Here is an 8,804-nt window from a genome sequence, read left to right as displayed (position 1 = left end):
GGTTCAAACTTCAAACAATAAAAAACGGGTTCAAACAATTAAATGAATAATAGTGATCATTCAGAAAACTAATTGTCAAGTTTTTCATCATAAAAATGGATAAAATTTCTAAATAAGAACCAATTTATAAATAAAAGTAAACCATAGGAACTAAAATAAGTTTTTGAAAAGTATGGGGACTAAAATGGCACTATGCCAAAGCCTCCTTTGTAGTTTGTATTGCTAAAGTTTTGAGACTAAACAAAGAAATGTAACGAATTGCATTACTTTTTTTTTTAATTATTATTATTATTACCTTACATTGTATTAAACATGTCTAATTGTGATTTTTTTTTTTGTTGTTAAAATCAGAAGATTTGTTTCAAGTTTTGTTTAGCCTTCAAGATTAATACCAAGTCGATGATTAGTTTTTTTTTTTTTTTTACCTCAAGAATTTATGGCAAAACTTGTTTATCATGGGACTTGTGAAATCATTCAATATCCAATGCTTGTAGTTGTTCGTAGTTAAATTGAGATGCTTCACCAAACATTAAAGTCAGCAAGTACGAGCTTGCTGTCTGTTGGGTGAAGTGGGAACAGGAAAGCTCATAATTGAAAGGGTTCGGATTTGTATGGTTCTTCACGACTTTATTATCTCTATTGTATATGTATATAATATATAAGCAGTTTTTTTTTAATTTTACAATGTATAATCTGCTGAATTAATTCTGTTATATAGCAATATTGTTCTTTTAAGGGAATTTAATTAACGCGCTAAAAGTTACAAGTAGGCTAGCATACGACGAATTCATAAAAAATGCTAAGAAAATATTATTACTAGTGCTAATTCAAGATGAATTTACGGATCACATTTAAACAGATGATATGTGATTTAGAGGGTTTTGGTAGTCTTTTTTTTTTTTTTCAATTTACGTGAGGTGTTTGGGTTAGCTTGCGCACACTACGATTAATCCCTAAGGCCCACTGAATACCCTGCAAACCCAGTAGGCATGTAAGACACCGCGAGGATGATAAACGTGCACGCTAGGGCTCAAACTCATGGCAGTGAAAGGAGACAAGCTCCTTCCACCGCTAGGCCAAGCATTAAAATGCTTAATCGTTTTGGCAGTCTTAATCGTTTAAGTAATAGCTAGTTTCATAGTTACTTATTAGATGATTTCCTACAATTACGTATTGCATCAAAAAAATTTAAGATAAAAAAAATATCTAAATATTATTAATATATATTTTAGTATAAAAAATTTAAACTATGTGGAGATTTATTTGACACAACTTGGGTGACTTGGTAGCTTTAGAAATAACTAAAATAATCGATAAAAATATAGTTTGATTACAAAAAAGTAAATTAAAATGACATATTTTTTTAAAATATTGAAAAAAATAATATATTAGATTGACTCGGATTAACTTGAGTTAACCTGTCAAATTCTCTATCAAAGTCATAAGACCCTAATAACTTTATAAAAAATAAATAATAAAAAAATATTAAAATTAATTTTCAATCAATCCAATATCGAAGAATAAAATTAAAAATAAAATTTGACTAAAAAAATAAGTCAAGTCAACTTAGGTTAATCTGCTAAATTCGGATCATAAAATCAAGATAACCCCATATAAAACAAATAAAAAAATTATAAAACTTAATTTTCAATTAAACAAATATTGAAAGATGAAATTAAAAATAAAATCAACAAAAAAAGATATAAAAACCTACTTGAATCAACTTATCAAACTTGTAACTCAAATTATGGGTTGCAATAACCTTATAGAATAAAAATAAAAAAAAATATAAGGCTTCAATTTCAATTAACCCAATATTGAGGATGAAAATTAAAAAAAAAATTCAACTAAAAAGAAACAAAAAAATAACCTAAATCAACTTGATTTTTTATTTTCATTCTTATTTATTTTATAAAAGTTTTGTTTGTTTATTTAGTGCTTCAGTTATAATTTCTTATATGTTTTTTTTGTACTTATTCTTTTAGTTTTTTTTTTTCTAATTTTTTTATTAAAATTTTATTGATTTTCAATTTTATCATTTACTAAAAGTTTATGCTGTTTTAGTTTTTCTAATTCAATGCTCATTCATTTGATTTGTTTTTCCTTTTGTTAGAGTTATTTCTTAATTTAATTTAACTCTCAAATTGAAAGTTTATGTTTGCCCTCTTATTTATCTTTTATTTTAATTTTTATTCTCATTATTTTAATTATATTTTTTATATTTTTTGTGTAATTAATTTTTTTTAATTTTATTTTTCAATATGTAATTTTTTAGAAATTAAGCTTTATATTTTTTATGTTTGTACTTAGTTAAAGGTTTGGAAAGTTAATGTTGTTGAACATTTTTTTGCATATTTTTTTTACTATCCTAATGTTTTACATTATTTTTTTAAAGATTAACTTTGTAATTATCTTTAATTTTTTTTATAAATTTATTTCTGTCTTATGACTTAGATCATGATTTAAATTACAAGTTTTGTAGGTTTTTTTGAATAGATTTTTTTAATTTTTTTTTAAAGATATTATTCTAATTTCTCTATATTTTTTTATTTGATACATATGAAATTTATTTTTAAAATAAAAAATATTTATTTTTAAAAAATATTTATGATATATTCAGTCTACCTAATTGTTTTTAGGGTGTAAGTTTATTCAATTATTTATATTTGTATTTATATTATATTTTACTGATTAAATAAACACTGGTTAAAGGAATAGTAATCACTAAAAAATAATTTTGGTTAAAAAATGGCAATTGTGAAATTAGTTGCAACATCCAGGGCTGATATGCGAAATTGGATTGACATAAATGCAAGATAAGAGAACTTTTCAGTTGTTTCAGTTACTAGAGAAGCACAGCACACAAGTAAGAGTTTTTGCATCTAAATTTGGAGATGGAGCTGGCATTGCGCACTTTATCATTTGCCTCCTTCTCCAAGAGTAAGTAATTCAAACAAACAAACTAACTCCTTCCCAATATTTAATATTCAGCTCTAATGGCTCTACTTGTTGGTTGTTGTTATAAGTCTATGCTGCCGTCATGACATGCTCTTTGGCTTTATAGTTATAAGTCAGTGTAATTTTTTGAAGGTAGTTGACAAGTAGTGTCTTACAGTTACAAGAAAATGAAATAAACCCATTAAAGATATGGCCATGGAGGCTTTTATTGGGTGGTTGTTTCTTCTCATACATGTACTTCATCATTTAGATAGACGAGGGGGGTTTTTCCCTTTGTATTTGGTTGAATCATTTGAGCCATTTATGTTAAACTTTATGGAGGAAGGTCCATCATCATTTAGATAGACGAGGGGTTTTTTTCCCTATTTGGTTGAATCATTTGAGCTATTTATGTTAAACTTTATGGAGGAAGGTCTCTGCTATAATGGTTTCTAAATTGAGACAAGGACCATTACTTGTCTTCGATGTTTGAAGCTAATTAGAATAGTTATGGCTATCATAAAGAACATCCAGAAGGGGGACACTAGAGTTAATATTGTTGAATGCTTGGAAAGGTTTCTATAACTTTGATGGGTAGAATCATCGTATTTGTTTTCTTGGTTCTATCTGGTAATACAACCATGAATTCTTGGTGAAATATTAGGTGCCTTGAAATCCAGAACAAGAAATGCTTCTTAGATTGCTGAAAGTTGTTGTTGATCCAAGATAAGTGATTCAATGGGGTTTCTAGTCCCATTTTCTGGAGTCTAATGGCTACATGAATAATTAGGTGATTCTTTTAGAATTTTGCCTATGGGTTGTTGCTAGTGGAGGTTTGCGCTTTGATGGGGTTTATTATCATTGTGATCTAGGGGTTGGAAGGGAAAGGACCTCTTATTGGTGGCCTGAATTGATACTTCAGTTATTAAATCAAATAAATTCAGACAAGTGGGAATAAAGATTTTATTCTAGCTGTGGCTTCAGACCTTTTGTTTTTCATTTATGTTTTATACCAACATTGTAATGAACTCCTTTTCTTTTTCAGCTAAAATAATGTCTGCAAGGCTTAATTTGGCAGTAATTTCCCAAATCTAACTGATTCCATGTATCAACGGCACCCTATCTGTATTAGTTCTAGAAAGTAGATAGGATTCAATACGGTTTTTCTGGATTTCTGCTGCAGTGATAACTTTATGGAGTGATTTACTGTTTTTGTTCTTCCTGAACGACAAAGATCTCTTAGATGTTAGTGATGGAAGAAATCAGTTACAAGTATTGTTCTTGGATCATCTGCTACATATGTTTTTCAGGCCTATACTGGAATTTTGTACAAGCATGATCTGTTATGTGCTTCAACCAATCCGTGACTAATATTTTGATTTATTTCCTAGCAAACATCTCACAAACATTATGAGTTTTGAGGTAATGCATATGTTCTTTTTTTCTTAAGTTTGAGTTTTGAAGTGATCATAGTACACGCTTGGTTAGCTAGCAATGGATGCGCTTTATGGATACCATACAACTTGAACTTTGCTGGTTAGGGTTAATGGTTATGTGAGAACGAAGATAATGAATCTTTATGAGAAATAGATGCGACCTTTAGTTTTGAGTTCCAATCATTGGAAAATGGCGTCGCTCCATGTCTTTACATGAGCCGGCCAATATATACCCATGGATGTCGTTTTTCTATCAAGTGCAAATCAAGAGAAAACTTTATGCAACTTTGGAGGTTATAGCACTGCGATCGTGGATTTGTGTGCTGATCTCTTTCGTTGATAAATATATTTCCGACAGCAAGTAGATAGGAGAATAGCATCCGTAGTCTTTGGAGTATAAAGATTATTTTTAAGATGTTAAATGCATAATTTTAACAAAAGAAATGTTCTAGAAATCTAAGAGATTCATTTCTGTCAAATTATGGGGATCTTGCTCTTGCCACTATGGTTACTGTTTTTTTATACCCTTCTTCTATAGTTTAAGGTTCAAATTCAATATTGGGTTACCTTGACTTCCAGCTTTCCGCTTTAGAAACTAGAGCAAAGTCAACTCCTACATAAATACTGGAAATGATTGAACATCTCCATAACATGACACTAGCTTAAATTCCTCACTTTGTAATGCCATTTCCACATCATTCCTGGTTAAGCGTAGCTGCTTGCGAGTACATTAAATTTCATAGCTTCAGGAGACAGAAATAATTTTGTAGATAAGAAATGATGGTGCTTAAATACAACAGAATAAAACCTAAATATCAGAATTTCAGAATCCCTAGAATGGGTACCTTTAACTTAGTTTCCATCTGATGATTGAAATCTAGTCTACAGAGGGTCGAGAAAAACAAAAAGAATACCTAACAGACAATGGGATTATTTCAATGCCTTTACAATCCAAAAATCTGGCTTGCATCTTTTTAGATCTTGCCTATTGCACCACAGAGGCATGGCTGAAGGTTTGGTGTGGTATTTGGTGGTGTTGGTGCCGAGGCAACACGCTTGCCGCGTTCAGACCCGCTGTTCAGGGCAAACTTGAGGCTTTGCTGGTGCATGCCCTTCTGCTTCTCCTCCTCATTCCACTCTGATGCATAATAGGATTCTTCAGTCGATTTCACTACGTCTTTTGATGCTGGAAAGAACATGCCACCCAACTTTGGGAAGTAAACCAAAGTCACAGGAAGAGTGCAGCCATAAATCATATCACCCATCCAGAAGTAAACCAAATTTTGGTTCTGTGTCAACCCAGAACCAAAATTTCCACCTGCATCGGTTAGACCTGGTATAACCCAATGATGGTCGAGAAATGAAGGGAATGATACCGAATGCTGCTCCACAAGCAGCTTGAGCTCCACTGGAGAAGAGAATCATTGTCACGATAGCAATGGAAAGTGAATTAGCACGTCCAAGCCAAATACAGAAAACTCCTCCGAGTGTTTGTAAGAAGAGAGCCCAAAATCTACCTCTCATACCAAAGTATCTTGCTGCAACGTCAGAAGCAATTCCACCAAAGGGACGAGCTAGAAGGTTAGCCATCCCTAAGGTAGCAGCAATAACCCCACTCTGTGAAGCTTTAGATCGAACCTTTAAACAACAATCTTGATTAGTTCACATATCATATGATAGAGTACAGCCTACAGGGTCAGCTAAAGATGCACATGCGTGATAATTAGTTGAAAAACACACGGTCGCGTAACACTGCGGGCCATGTTAATTTTTTATAATGTAAAAAAAAAAAACCTCAGGTGATACTTGTCTTTCGAAAAAAGGAAAAAAGATTAAGATTGGTTTATTAACTTGAGTAGGTTAAATAAATCTGATTAATTTAATAATATAATTAACAAAATATTAATAATAAATAAAATTGAAAAAATAATAATTAACCATAAAAAATAAAATTCATCAATAGGAGATGAAATAAAACATTTTGAGACTTACTTTTGTTTCATTGTGGATACCAGAGGTTATATATGCGTTGTCAAGATAACAATTCAAATATGTGTTGTAAAAATAAAACAAAACAAAGCTTTCCATATTTATATCTAATTAATTAATTTAATCTAATTCAATAAGAAATTTATTTTAAAAATCTAAATTAAAAAATAATAAATAAAAAGATATAAGATAAATTGAGTCATTCTCTAAATTAGTGAAAAATTCTATATAAAAACATAAAAAATAACAATTAAAAGAATAATAATCAAATTTAACAATTGAAAAAATTAAAGGGGAATAAAATTATAAAAAAATAAATTTCTTAAATCATTTTTAATAAAATAAATATTAATAAAAAAGAGATCAAATATATATATAAAAAAAAAAGTTGAAAAGCTTATTTTTAAAATTTAAATGGCCAGGCACAAAAATACAAAAGATAACATCAAAACACCTTATAGTATATACTTTTAAAGATAATTATGTAGATATCATGGAAAATATATTTTTGCCTTCAAAAACAGTTCATTAAGTTTTTAATTTAAAAGGTAAAAACATCGTTGCACTGTTACTCGGTGACTTTTCACAGCGACAATTCTTGGTTTTTTTTTTTATTGAATTACCGATCATAGAATTACCCGGCAATAACATTTTCGGTGGATAATTCAACTCCGATGGAGTAGCCATGGAGAAGGACAAAGATCAAGGTCCTATAGTTTGTAATAGCCTATCACAGTACCTGAACAGGAGATAAAAACACATCGAATAGCTATGATTATAACAATCTTTTTGAGTTATGAGCTTGAATGGAGAGTGGGGATCGAACTAAAAGAAACTGACCGTGGATCCGGGAGCATATCTTTGGAAACATAACCCTTTCTTCTGTAAGGCACTGAGATTCTCATCAGGCAAGTCTTGGACCAGAGTCAAAACCAAGATTCCCATGATAGCATGAAGCCAAATGAAAAATGCTATCCTCCAGGCAGTGAATGGAGTTGAACCAGCTCGCTTGATCAGTTCGTAGACCAAGGGCATTATGAGCTGAGTTGCACCTCCACCCATTTTGCCCCAACCGGCTGCCGTTCCATTAACAAGTCCTATAATCTTGCTGTTAAAAATGGTGCTTATCCAGTATTGGCAAGACACAAATGTTGCAAGAGAGAATCCAATCATGAAACGGACAGCTATGAACCCTCCAGCTGATGACACAAAATACATGCAAAACACATTTGGGGCTGAGAGAGTGATCAGAAAAGCACAGCCATATCGCGGCCCTAGGAGGTCACAAATTGCACCCATTACAAGCCTAGAGAAGATGCTTCCAGAGACAGAAGCAACCCCAGCATTACCAACGTCACTTTTGATTAAATTGAGGTTTTCACGAATGATGGGAACGAGGGGTGATGCAGCAAAAGTGGAGGCAAAACAAGTGAAAAAGGATATCCAAGAAAGGTGAAATGTTCTCATGTGGGGTTAGGCAATAGAGAAAATTTTGAACACTTTGGCCCTGTGCTCAGAATCAACCGGCAAAGCAAATTTTGCTGTTGTTTCTGTTGGGACCATAGTAGAAGCAACCGAAGGCAAAGGTTTGTTCTTTGCCTGTAACTCCATGCATGGAGCTACCTGGGGATCCTTCAATACCACCCATCCTGTGACTTTCACTCCTTTTCTTGCTGAATTTCTCTTTGGAAATTGAGAAGGCAGAGATCTGTTGAACTGCAAATGAAAGCTGTTTTGATGTTGAAAAAATGCAGAGCAATTATACCGTGTCAAGGGTTGACGTTTGGGAGTATGTACTTAAATTTATACTTCAATTATTATCTGCAAGGGGCAAATGAGATTCCATTGGTTGATAAAAATTCATGGAAACAGATCTCTATAGAACCCACTCGCCGCATCTGGTTATGAACAGGAAAAGTCTCATGGTGTATCCCAAAGTATACAAGGACCCACCAGTTCTTCATTTGGTAACTCATCTCCAAGAGGTAACCTGAACCTGCTAATGTTTGTTACAGTAATTATGATCATACTTTGTTTAATTTCCCTTCAAAATTCTACTTCATTCGCATCCTCAATTGAGTAGGAGATGTGAATCTTGAAAGCATCCCTAGTTAAATTGGTAGTAGCAATCAAAGGGGGTAATCAGTGTAGGCTGTTCCACAAATATCCTTCCTCCTGAAATAAGGAGGGAAAAAAAAACTTTCTTTAGTTAAACCAAAATATGAATGGCCACAAAACAAAGCAAAGGGTACTGCCCTAGTTATAAAATAATGATGGGTCTGGCGGGTCAATTCAAGAGTCGGCCCTTTTAAGTTCGGACGGTTCAAATTAAAAAAATAAATAAAAAGATTAATCAGACCTAACCAGTTAAAAACATGAAACCACGAGCTGCAATGTAAACCTGTTACAAGCAACTGTTAGCGGCTTGATTAACAGAGACTG

The 8,804-nt window shown here is 32.1% G+C and overlaps 1 long non-coding RNA gene and 1 pseudogene across 1 annotated transcript; one reads left to right on the top strand and one right to left on the bottom strand.

Annotated features, from left to right (window-relative positions):
• Positions 1–2,828: 2,828 nt before the first annotated feature.
• Positions 2,829–4,386, top strand: LOC105137047 (uncharacterized). Its single transcript, XR_844461.1, has 2 exons — positions 2,829–2,940; positions 3,983–4,386. It is a non-coding gene; the product is annotated as an uncharacterized LOC105137047 (long non-coding RNA).
• Positions 4,387–5,166: 780 nt separating this feature from the next.
• Positions 5,167–8,010, bottom strand: LOC105137046 (high affinity nitrate transporter 2.4-like; annotated as a pseudogene).
• Positions 8,011–8,804: the final 794 nt, after the last annotated feature.

Source organism: Populus euphratica, unplaced genomic scaffold (genome assembly GCF_000495115.2).
Source record: "Populus euphratica unplaced genomic scaffold, PopEup_1.0 scaffold61.1, whole genome shotgun sequence".
Taxonomy (NCBI): Eukaryota; Viridiplantae; Streptophyta; class Magnoliopsida; order Malpighiales; family Salicaceae; genus Populus; species Populus euphratica.
This window is presented reverse-complemented; position numbering and strand designations above follow the sequence as displayed.